Raw genomic sequence first — 12,095 nt, forward strand, 5'->3', positions numbered from 1 at the left:
TGTTATAATAATGCTGTTTTGTGTGTAAGAGTTTAAAAAACATTTCTAAACAAATTTTATGTGTGTGAAAGGTGAACATAGACAGAATGTGGTTTTCAGATCACTGATGAGGAACTCAGTACAGGAGACTTGCTGAAACAATTTTCAAACCATTATGGTAATAACAGTTTTGAAATTACCCTCATGACTTCGCCTTGTCCTTTCTCGTTGCACCTTTCGAGTTTTCTGCTTATTTAATTTTCAAAAATGTTTTAACAAATTAACTCCTGTGGGTAGCCTATTGTTAGCTTGGATAGTAGATATTCACTACTCAAAACAAAAATGAGAAATGGAAAAAAAAATGTATCTCCTCCGCCATGCCCTCTTACACATACTTATGGACCTGAGTCACTTCCTACCTGAGATCCTCTAGAGACCATTCCAGCCACAGTCAGTCTGCATCGCTCTGACACACCCACTATATCAGGGGTCTCCAACCCCTGGCGCAGACAGGTATCAGTAGGTTGTCTGTTAGCAACGGGCCTACACAGCAGGAGGTGAACAGCTGGTGAGCAGGTGAAGCTTAATCTGTATTTGCAGCCACTCCCCAGTGCTAGCATCAACAGCCTCAGCTCCACCTCAGATCATCAGGCATTAGATTCTCACCAGGAGCACCAGTCTCTCGTACCCAAAAGGCTGGGGACCGCTGCACTATATTGTCCTGATTAGAGACATTCTTATAACTTAACACCTCAGACAGATTTTAATCACTTTAAACAGAGACCACAGTGTATATACCTCTTTAATTTATCAGATAATCCACTTTTGGCTAATTGACTACTGCTGACTCTAGCCCAAGGTTTCACTATATTTTTAAAAATTCATGCTTCCCTTTCATACAAAGACATAAATTTCATCTCTCTCTACTAATTCACATCCACTAGGATGGATATAATCAACAAAGACATAAAAACAAGTGTTGATGAGGATGTGGAGTAAGTGGAGTCTTCCTACATTGCCGGTAGGAATGTAAAATGGCACACGTGTTTTGGAAAAGTCTGGCAATTCCTCAAAAGGCTAAACACAAAGTTACCATAAGATCCAGCAATCGAACTTCTAGGTATATATCCAAGAGAACTGCAAACTGACAGAGGAAAAACAAATATCATATAACTTTACTTATATGTAGAATCTAAAAACAAAATAAATGAACAAATAAAAAGAGACTCATAGATACAAAGAATAAATTGATGGTTGCCAAATGGGAGGGAGGTTGGTGGGGGGGGGGCAGGGGGGAGGATGAAAAAGGTAAAAGGGATTAAGAAGTACAAACCACCAATTATTAAAAATATTCATGGGGTATCAAGTAAAGTATAGATAATATAGTCAACATTGTAATCACTATGTAAGGTTTCGGGTGGGTACTAGACTTATCAGGGTGATCACTTCATAAGGTATATAAATGTCAAATTCCTGCATTGTATACCTGAAACTAATATAATATTGTAGATCAACTGTAATTGAAAAACAAATTTTAAAAAATTGAGAGAGCAAAAAAAAACATATTTCTACACAAAAACTTGTACACACTGTTCATAGCAGCACTATTTATAAAACCAGAAGGTGGAAATAAGCCAAATGTCCATCGGTGGATGAATGGATGAACAAAATATGGTATTTCTATACAATGGAACATTCCTTAGCTATCTGATTTACTCTTTGAACTCTTTCAAGAAAGGCATGAAAAGACTATCTGATTTACTCTTTGAACTCTTTCAAGAAAGGCATGAAAAGACTCAGAATAAAATATAAAACTAATCCTAATTTGCTCTCTTAACCAGCAAATTCTGCTTAAGATTGTTATTCCTTGTCAACATTCTAGAACCAAAAAATAAAATAAAATTTAAAAATAAGCTACAATGTTATTCTTTGAAATAACTGCAAAGGGAGGAGAAATAAAATGAAAATGAAGAAGACCGGCAAAATCACATAACCTTTTCATAATTAAATTTTCCCAGTTTGCTAAATTGCTGTATCCACACTAATGTCTTTCTTCGTTTTTGATGTTTCATGACTTTGTCATATATTTCCTACCAGTAATTATATAAGCAACATCACAGGACTTACTATATACCCAATCACTGTGATAAGCATTTTATATCATTATCTCATTTCATCCTCATACCAAACCTATGCCATATTTTTAGCCTCTTTTTCAGAAAAAGCAAGGCTCAAATTAAGAATGCCTAAAGTCACACAGCCAGAAGGAGCCAGAACCAGGCTATGAATCTAGGCCTGATGCCAACAACCAGTCTTTTCCAGTGGACTACACTGCTGCTCAAGTAGATTTATGTCACCTACAGCAGTGGTCTCCAACCTTTTTGGTAGAATCTAATGCCTGATGATCTGAGTTGGAGCTGAGGTGGTGATGCTAGTGCTGGGGACAGACTGCAAATACGGATGAAGCTTCTCTAATTGCCCACTCACCTCCTGCTGTGTGGCCCTGTTCCTAACATGCCACTGACCAGTACTGGTCCACAGCTTGGGGATTGGGGACCCCTGACCTACAGAAGCAAAAACACAAAAAAATACTTGCAGAATGACTAAATTATGGTCAGTATATAATACAAAACGTCCTGGAAATCTGAAAAAAAAAAAAAATCACCCTCTGGGAGTAAAACTAGTCATAATTAAAAGATAAGGGATGAGCTTAGGCAGCTGTAGCATTAAAGCCCTCCCCTTAACTAGCCAAGGATAATGGGTCTAAAATTATGGTTTCAAGAAGCTATGATTGTATGTCTATACAAAGATCTATAAACGATGCTCACAGCAGATTTATTCATACAAAACAAAATTGCAATAACCCAACTGTCCATCAACAGGAGCACGGATAAACAGACTACAGTATATTTTTACGATAGAACACTACTCATTAATAAAAGGTGGGGGCCAGGGGAAGGAGGGTGAGGGGATATGTAGAGGCCATGACTGAAATGCACCTAAAAGAAGGCTGCAATTCGATATGGTAGCGACCTTTATGAAGAATGAAGGTTAGTTTTAAGAAATTACTCGAGGTTGTTATCGACTGCTTTTTTTGTCTATCTAATATCTCTCCCCAAGTCCCTCATTGTCTTGTAACAAACTGTACCCCCTCTTGCACAAGGGTGAGCATGACCCTGACCAAGCTAATCAGAGGACACCGCCCCGCTACGCCACATACAGGACCCATACAAAACCAATCAGAGAAAACCATTCCTCAGCCTTTGTGACTGGTGTAAGGATAAGTTCACACTGCCAACTGAGGCAGAGCCCTTCCCCACTAAGTCCCATGGAGCTCTGATGAAAGAATGGGTAACTGAAGCTACTGGAAGCTGCCTTCCTTGCCACATAGAGCATACCTGTGAGACATGAGGAAACTGCCAGCCATAGAGGTTCACAGACAAGAGACAGACTTCCAGTGATATTGACTGAGCCATGGATTCCCTCTTGCCTGGTGCCAGCATCACCACCTTCACTTTTCCTAAGTAGAGCTGTTCTTCATTATTTGCAAATCCCATACTTGTGAATTTGCCTACTCACTAAAATTTATATGTAACCCCAAAATCAATGTTCTGAGCATTTCTACAGTCATTCCCAGATATGTGGGAAAGGTGAAAATTTTGAATCACCTGTGCACATGTTCCCAGCTTTAGTCAAAGATGATGATGCTCTGCCTTCCTGTTTCAACTCTCATACTGTAAACAAGAGGTCTTTGTACATACAATCTATTTAGTGCCACGTTATTCACATTTTTATATTTTTTATTTGTAATTTTGCTGTTTAAAATGGCCCCCAAGCATTGAGCTAAAGTACTGTCTAATAATTAATTAGGCATTAAATTCCCCCGACCGCCCACCTTGCTCAGATTTCATGATTAATAAGCAACCTTAAATAACTTGGTTTCCAAGTCAGATCCTACTATGGGGAAAGAACACCATGACCAGTGGCCAGAGCATCCCAGGCATCTTGGCACTTCTACTTCTCTTTATTAATTCAGCATCCTGGATCTATCAACTTCTTATAAGTTTGCTTAGCAAACTTGAGAATCAGCTACATTCTGGGTGATGTGGCCAAATGCAGGCCTGAGTAAGCAGCCTGAAGTATGGTCTCATCATGAACTGACTAGTAGAAACCACTGATGAAAAAAGACATCGAGGACTATTGTTCAAAATCCTTCCCACATGAGTTATAGTAATAGAAATCTTCAAGTAACAAAGAGAAGTAACTGAATGGCAACCACAAATAAGCTATGAATGGATTATTAACCCTAATAGGAAATCTGGTCTAGGTCATCACGACACTCTGCCAAAACCACAGCAGGAGGCATCACCTAGCTTTCAAGAGAGAAGTTCAATACATTGAAGAGAAGTCAGCCATTAATACAGCTTTCCTTTAAAAGGACACTTTGGTGGAACTCCCAAATCTAGTAGCTACTGGTATCCATGAATTTAAAGATCCAGCTTCAGCGATGTTCTTCACCACTCGGCATTTTATATCCCAGGACCTCCCACACATTTTTCCTCACTTGCTGTCTCTCTCTCGCTTTAAAGGAGTAAAATCTTTTATTTCTCTTTAAAATATTCAATTATGAAAGGTTGTAGGAGAATAAATAACTACACCCTGGCTCAGCACCTACAACAGCCACCTTGGCTGTCCCATGCTACCTCAGTTCCAGCCCTTCCATTTCTTGCCTCTTATTTCCCCATCACAAAGCAAGAGAAAGAAAGACAGATGTTCCATTCCCTCGATGTCACACCTTGTACTTTTCTCAGGCTCTCTCCTCATCAATTTTTGGCAAAAGATGCAGGATAATCTTAGCAGGGCTTAAGAGTCAAAAGAACTAAGTTCAAACCCTGAATTAATCACATGCTAGCTGTAAAACCCTGGATCTAAAGTGGGAGAAAGAATGACAGGGTTGTGGGGACGAATGACAGAATGAATGTAAAGAATGCTTAGCATGGTACCTGGCATACAGTATAAGTGACCAATAAATGTCAGCTGCTGTGGTCACTGTTATTCCTATTCCCAGTGCTCTTCTCTGAGACCTCAGCAAACAGGTCCCAAAAGATCCTGGGGGTAGGGGAAAATAAGGGGTGTGACTCCTTTCTTCCTGTGGTTAGCACTAACTTATATTCTGACAAACCTGCACTACAGAAACAGCACTACTACCACTTGTCATAACTTTCATGAAGAGGATTTGAGGTTGCTAGGAGAAAGTTTTTTGCATATTTTTTCTTTTAAATTCTGGGAAGGGCAAGGAGATAGATAAACCTCTTTTATCAGTCCTAGTGAATTGAACACAAAAAGACAAGCTGCAATTAATTCCTAAACTTTGTCTTATTAATCAAACTTTGCACACAGCAGCCTAACAACTGATTTGTCTTCCTTTGTTTGAAAGTCACTGAAACCTAAATAACACTCAGACAGGACTTCTAATCTCGTTTATAAGAGATAAGCTTCCTTTCAAATAAGCTTTGAAGCCATTGCCTGAATGGTATGTGGGGCAAGGGGGGCCTTTTTCTACAGCAGGAAAGGTAAAGTCACACAAGAATTCAGAGTATGATACATTTTTATGAAGTCCAAACACAGGTATGACAAGTATTTGGAGATAAAAATATTAGTGGCAGTAAAACTATGAAAAAAAAATCAATACGAAATACAAGGTAATCATTATGATGGCGGCAGAGATGAAGGGCACATTCTGGAAAGAGTACAGAGCGAGCTTTAATAGCATAGCTGACGTTCTGCTTCTGTCTTTTTATTGCTGTTTCTTAGCATATATATTAAATATATTATTTTATGATACAAATACTTCACAATAAAAGAAAATGAAAAGTATAAGATCATTGCTTCTTGCACCTCACCTACTAGTTCCCCATCTATGCTAAGACTGGGAGCCCCTCCATGGAGGGGACCAGGTTTACTCATCTTTGTATCTCCAGTTTCCAGCAAAATGCAGGAATACAATAGATGCTTATAAGTAATAAGTGCCTAATGAATTGAACCCAAATATGACAAAACCAGAACTCCACAATCTAAATTTGTTAAGTTTTTTTTTCCTCTGGGGAATGTTAAACAACATTTCTTGTGCAGTGATTACTTGCTCCATTCTAAAATGCATTCTCCCCTCACCACATTTTAGCAGATTTGAAAGTAAAATGCCTTTTACAGTCAAAGCTGTGATTAAATAGTGGAAGTTTCTCAAAGGAGAATTAAAGGGTTTAACATGCTCTTTTGTTCATTCTCTATCCCTAGACACTAGGATAGTGTCCGGCACACTGGAGGAGCTCAATAAATAGTTGCTAAATAAAGAAAAAGTAATATTTACTATTACTGCATGGAGTTTGTGCTAAAAACTTTACCTAGATTAGATTATTTAATTTGTTCTTTACAATAACCTCAAGGTTTAGCAAGATTAGGTCACTTGCCCAAGAACATGTAAGTAAGTAGCTGAAATGGAAACCAAGTGGCAAAGGCAGGATTCCAACCTCATCTACCAGACTCCAAAGTCCATGTTCTTAAACGCAACACTATACTATCTCTTGAATAACACAAAGCCAAGCCACACCCCTTCTCCAATTTTCAAAATAAATGTTTAAAGATGATGTTGCATTCAGTAAGTTAGCTGAATCACTGGCAATATTTATGGGCAATTAGAACCTAGGTTAGCCAAAGATGGGAAGGGTGAGTGAAGCAATCTCAACAGAGCCAGGCTTTCCTCCATATCCACCCTTATGTATGATAAAACTAGTTCACTTCTCGGTTCACAGAAGCACCATGCCCCTGACACCAGCAAGTACTATTTCTAAATGTATAAAACATCTAAAGGGGGCAGAGTTACATCATCAAACGGATCATCTTATTAAAAAGACCTTAAAAGTCCATTTAATCTAACCTCTAGTCAAGAGATTTAACATTCCTAACCTCATTTTAATGGTAGCGGAGGCCTTCCAAGGTCAAGTAACTTTGGTCCTCTGAGAAGTGGTTGAAGCAGAGACAGGAAGTTAGGTCTCCTACCTCCTGGGCTCACCTGGTTCTCTTCACTAAGGAAAGTCATTAAGGATTTGTTAAGATCCTTCTCAAGGTAGCTTTACTAACCTGAGTTCTTTACACATATTATCTTGCTGAATATCACTTCTAAAAGTTAGATATTATCTTCATGTACAAAATGAGGAAACTGAGATTCAGAGAAATTAAGTAACTTACCACAGATCACACACTTGGCATTTGGACTAGAAGCCAGAATGGTTCCACCTCAACTTGCAGATCTGCATGTTAAATAAAAATAATAAGTAACTTTAGTATAAAACTAAGTACAAAGTGCTTTCATGTTATTGAAAACAAAAGTGAAATTCTGAAAATAAGAATATCTTTAAATTACGCAAGCTCGAATATTCCCCAAACATTGTATCTCAAGACAGGAGTTTTGGTTAAATACCAATAAGATAACCTCTAACCATGAAGGTATTACTTCTAAATTTGATCTAGAGACACAGATAACACCTTAAAAAATTCCTGGCATCTGTAATATACATAAAAATAAAATTATTTTTAAACCTACCATCTAGGTTTAAAAAATTCTAAAAAATAACTCGACTTTATCTATTTTCCCTCATGTTTTCTATGTGCCACACATATTATAGCTTATTTTGCTACCACTGCTTTGAAGTCTTTCTGGTATCTTTCCTTCCTTCTTATCACCACATCCTCTCTCATGCAAAACAAGGTAAGACAAAGAAGCACCCTAAGTCTCTCAAAAAAAAAAATGTCCTGCATGATTTAAAGATATTTTTGTCATAACTTTATTTCTACTTTATGTAGAAAAACCTATTCGCTTTGGAGAATATTACTTTTATTTCTCAACTGAAGCAAAACTATCTTATATCTCCAATAAGGGTACAACTCACTATTAAAAAATGTTTTCAATTATTATGCAAATCAAGAAATTTAAATCTGTTACTCAGAATGAAATGCTATAACCAATAGCTCCAACCACATCATTTGAAACATTTTAGATTTTTTAAAAAATAAAAACCCAACTTCATACTGAACAAATAAAACTGCATGCTCATCAACTGTTTCCTTCTCACCCCATCCCCCCCCCACCAGCCAAAAGAGGAGTTTCTCCAAAGAGGTTTCAAACCTTCCTCCTTGATTCCTGAACATTTTCTCCAGAAGGTTCCTAACCTCAATATGGTCAATGATATGTAATTCATCTATGTTGCTTTAAAGGGCTTTTGAATATATTATTCCCCTTTTAAAATTCATAATGTCATTACCCTTCCCCCAAGGTAAAGGAAAATACAAAAGGATAGGGCATCACAGTAATCTATCTGCCTACTGAAACAAAACAACCCTCTCTAAAGTCACTGCATTTAAAAAGGCTGTTAATTCTCAATTTATTTCACTTTTCTTTCTCTTCAGTCTGGAGTTAAAAATCAGCTCACTTGATGTTATCAAGTCATCAAATGAAAGGTTCTAGAGATGGTTTTCTATTTATGGAAAGAGGCAGAAAACACACAAAAAAATGGAAGAGAGCTCTGGTATCGTCTTTCCTTAAAGCATTCCGTAACGAATACAAGCAAACTCCCGGAAGGCTTCGCTCTGAATTTAAGGTACTTCCTAATGGGGCTGATTTAAAAGCTAAAGTAACATAAAATCAGAAAACAGCCAGAAACTGTGTGATACCAAAAGCAAAGTTCAAATACATATTCCTCGGGGTCCACGGTGCATATACCTAGAATCAAGGCACAGCTGCTTCAGATGCTGTCTCTATAGCACTCCCCAGCTCATCTGTTTTCAGGTTAGACATGCTCTGCTCTGTCAGTTGTCCTGATTTGCCCACTCCACATTTACAAATGACTCAAAGTGCCACCTGCAAAGTCCAGCTCCTGCCACCCCCGCGCCGGTCCGCGTACTTACGTGCCTGCATGCGCGCACACACACACACGCTCGCACACACACGTGTCCACACACATCCTTTCTCCGGCTCCACCCAAGAGGCGGACTCCGGCGAGGTGAGCCGAAGGCGGCCTCCGCGAGAGGGGTGGTACCCGGCGCCGCGGCCCCACCAGCGTTGTCATTGCGGACGCCGAGTCCCGCGTCCCCAGCGCAAACTCCTCGTGGCCGCGGGGTTCCCCAAACGCTGAGGCCTCGCCGGCTCCCTTTTCGCGGGGAAGCGTCCGTGCCCCTCACCGCCAGGATGTCTCCGGAGCCCCGGAATTTAAATAGGGGCAGGCGAGGAGGAAGGGGAGGATCCTTTTTGACTTTAAGCGTCGCAATTCCTACTGGACTGCGGGCAGCCAAGTTGGGGTGGGGGGCGCTCCCATTTTTAAAGCTGTTTCCGGCCTTTCCGGGCGCGGGGGCTCTTGAGCAGAGGATGAACCCCGAGAACTCCAAGGAGGCGCATGCAAGGCCGAGGGCGCCCCAACCTGCCCGCGCGCCCGGCCCCAGCTCGTCGCGGGGAGCGCCCTGCAGCCGCAGCGGCCCCGCCGAGCGCCGCGCACTGACAGCGGTGGCCAGCAGAACGCCGCGGCCGCGCGGTCCCCTCCTCCCTGGAACCCCGGCCCCCGCCCGCTCACCTTGGCAGCCGCCGAACCGCCGCTCGGGATTCCGACTGTGACAGCCCCTCTGGTCCGGCTCTGGGTTTCTCCGTATTCGGCGTCACAATAATAAGGAAGTTTCCCCGCGAGCCTGCTGGCGGCGGAATGCGCCGGTAAATGACTTCCCGCTCGGCCAATGGGCGCCCTTCTGGGGCAAACCGGCACCAATGGTGGCCGCGGTGGAGCCGGGGGGCGGGGCGGCGAGGTCTGCGGGAGGGCGGAGGGGAGAGGCCGAGGCCAGGGAGGGAGGCGGGGGACAGCCCGAGGTGACAGGACCCGCAGGCGGGGCGATGGGACAGCGGCGGGCGCCAGTCGGCCAAGATCTGACTGCTAGACACAGAGCGTTGGCGCCAGAATAAGATTGCTTTTCAGTGGTGGGGAAGCCAGCGGGGCTGGTCAGCGGTTGGTTTTCGGGTTATTTATGCAGAAGTGACCAAAAGCCTTGGGCATAGGAGAGAAAAAGCTAGAGGGTAAGAGTTGGGGGTGAATTGTTACCTGTTTCATTCCACGGTGGACGAGTGTTCTGTTTCACTCGTCTTGGAAGGACTGAAAGAAGCGCGGAGCCGATGCGAGGTGGGAGAAGTAGAAAGGAGGTCGCACGCAGCCACAGGCGCTGCCATGGCCCTCCCGGAGAGTTGGGGGTCTAAGAGGAGAGGGCGCTGCAGAAGCAAGGACTTAGAGAGGATTACAGGGTTGTGGCTAGGAGGGGATGAAACGAAGTCACTGAGCAGGAGATCTTAAATCTTATCACCCCGAAAGACACTATGTGGTATAAAACCTACTAATAGGTAAAGAAGTTTGTCCTCTGGACACTGAATCTCAGAGCTTCTTCCTCCTCCCCAAGGTCACAGTGCTAATGCTTTCAGAGTTCCCCACCTGGTCCTTTTCCAATCCTCAGAAAATGTTTTGAAGAAAACATTTTCACAAAGGCGACGTCTTGTGTCTGCTGTCCCTCCTCTACCCTTCAATTTGAAACACAGAAGCAGAACACTGGGCAAGTACTACTTTAACCGAAAGGAATGACTTTCCTAGTGGAAGAATCTCGGTAACCTGACATTTGAACCGGGATCCTTTGAGGCCAAAGTCTTCCCAAGGACATTTAAATCAGGTCAGGCCTGCAATTTCCTGCTCTGAGAATGGAACAGACTGGACAAACAGAAAAAAATGTTTTGAGGAGTGGTATACACTGGAGATGGGGCACTGTTAGCTGTCAGATGAACTCTCAGTGACATAAGGAAAGTTGTCAAATGCTCCTGAGATAAGAAAGGTAAGAAAGCAAAATCTCAGTTACCTGGTAGCTTAGACCATCTAAGAAAATAATTACAACCTTTTCAGTTTCAATCATGCTAGATGCCTTTAGAAATACTGGAGGCAATATTATAACACAATTCTTTTATACTCCAGAGGGGTGGCAGTTTCACAAAATCCAGGTCTCTCACAAAGACATGTGGATCTTGAGAAAAAAGATTCATTCAATGTAAACCCCCAGAAGGAATTTTTCTACTGAGATGGACTCCTCATGGTCTAATGAGAGCCAAAATTTTATGAATATGAGTCTGGCGGCTATTTGTTGATAGGGACTTCTCTGTATAGAAAGAATAGCCTCAAACTGAACTCGACTTCCCCAGCACTCTGCTCTGCTTGTTTACCAGGTCACCTGCATCAACCACTGCAGGAAAACTCTGGTTTCATCTTTCTCCCAACAGACTGAGACATGCATCCTCCCATCAGAACTACACAGATTATATCCTTGTGTGCACCTATACCAACCAAACAGAACTGCATAATTTGGAAACTTCGTTTGCATAAAGTTGGGATTTGGGTGGTCACTTTCTCTATAAATGATGGTCTTCCCTTTGTCTCAATGGAATACAATTTAAGTTGCTACCTGAATCTGTGTCTCCCAAGCTGCAGAAACTTTTGCTCAAATAATTGCTTTTTAGTCTTTTATTACAGTCTAAAATTAAATTGGTCTAGAGATGGTATCACCATCTGAGGGAATAGCCAAAAAGGAGTCATGATAGGAAGGGGGTTACTGAGGAGAGAAATAGATTCTATTTTTGTGTGTCAAATATGAGGTTTCTTATCAGTCACTATTGAATAAATATATCTGGTCTACGGCTCAAGTTTTTTTCCTATAAAATTTCATCTCGAGGAAAAGGGTAGTTATCAAAGACAAAAGCCTGGAGGTGGGTTTGCAGTCTAAACTACAAATAAAGTACTATACGCTTCTTTACCAAATAAACGGCCAGAACCTTGGGAACTTATTCATATATAATCAGTTAAAGATACTCACAGTCCTTCGTTCTATTTTCTTAATTGAATCAACATAAACTGGCAATTTCCTCAGCAACAGGTCCTGCTCTACTTACTAAAATGGCTTTATATGGCACCAGCACCAACAAGTCATGATAGCAGATCTTTAAAGTAGTTTGAGAAAGCCAAGATTTCGTTTTTCTTCCCACTTCTATAGCT

The 12,095-nt window shown here is 41.4% G+C and overlaps 1 protein-coding gene across 7 annotated transcripts in view; it reads right to left on the reverse strand.

The window, feature by feature from the left end:
• Nucleotides 1-9,714, reverse strand: part of HERC3 (HECT and RLD domain containing E3 ubiquitin protein ligase 3) — a 98,358-nt gene extending 88,644 nt beyond the window's left edge. For 3 of the 7 annotated variants that reach the window (XR_001598984.2, XM_036227711.1, XM_036227712.1), the window contains exons 1-2: nucleotides 9,600-9,714; nucleotides 7,225-7,286 (exon numbers count right to left, since the gene is read on the reverse strand). The gene's annotated coding sequence lies outside the window, so the exon portion shown is untranslated. Of the gene's footprint in view, nucleotides 1-398; nucleotides 523-7,224; nucleotides 7,287-8,755; nucleotides 8,923-9,599 lie in introns of those variants that run through there. The other 4 variants (XM_016161051.2, XM_016161052.2, XM_016161049.2 and 1 more) reach the window with 4 other exon arrangements.
• Between the last annotated feature and the right edge of the window lie 2,381 nt (nucleotides 9,715-12,095).

This window comes from Rousettus aegyptiacus, unplaced genomic scaffold (genome assembly GCF_014176215.1).
Source record: "Rousettus aegyptiacus isolate mRouAeg1 unplaced genomic scaffold, mRouAeg1.p scaffold_m13_p_10, whole genome shotgun sequence".
Classification (NCBI taxonomy): Eukaryota; Metazoa; Chordata; class Mammalia; order Chiroptera; family Pteropodidae; genus Rousettus; species Rousettus aegyptiacus.